The following is a 669-nucleotide window of genomic DNA, read 5'->3' as shown; positions in this document are numbered from 1 at the left end:
CTGGGGTATTTTTTTTATTTTTTGAAAAGTTGGGATATTTTTTTATATATGGCAAAAGCTGGGCATTTTTTTTATTCTCTCTTTTATCAATCATCATATTTGATTTTCGTTGTGTTAAAATCATTCCATCTGTACGAAGTAATATTAAATGATGTGCGTCATTCACTGTTACTATAGTTTACACGTCTGAAGCAAAGTAAAAGTATTATAGGTCTTGACTTTTCGTTCGAGCTAATTAATTCGAGACAAGACTGCGTTTCGAAATCTTAATATATATCTCTTCCGTCAGTTACCATTTAATTTATTGGATTCCTTAAGTAATTTACTCTGATGCTCATGTGCACCGATACGTCGTAAAGCAAGGAATATGCCTTAAAATTACCTCCATAACTGACGCGAAGACCAATTTGTTAACGTGCTTCGTGTGGGCTATTTCCACCTCCCTTCGATTATGACGTTCGTTTACTACATCAATTCAGTGTGACAGACGCCATTTGAAACTATGTTCGTCACGTTTTGATAAACTAAGCTTCACTCCTTTTGAAAACATCATTTACACATCACTACTGGGCTAGTTATAGTTTGCCGAAAAGTTTATTTTGCCTTTTGTCTATTTAACAACAAGCTCTTTTCCATGATTGAACAAGGTGCGATCGTCGTATAAAATAA

Source organism: Plasmopara halstedii, assembly GCF_900000015.1.
Source record: "Plasmopara halstedii genome assembly, contig: Scaffold_3120, whole genome shotgun sequence".
In the NCBI taxonomy this organism is placed as follows: domain Eukaryota; phylum Oomycota; class Peronosporomycetes; order Peronosporales; family Peronosporaceae; genus Plasmopara; species Plasmopara halstedii.
The sequence above is the reverse complement of the archived record's forward strand: the minus strand, read 5'-3'. Positions refer to the sequence as shown.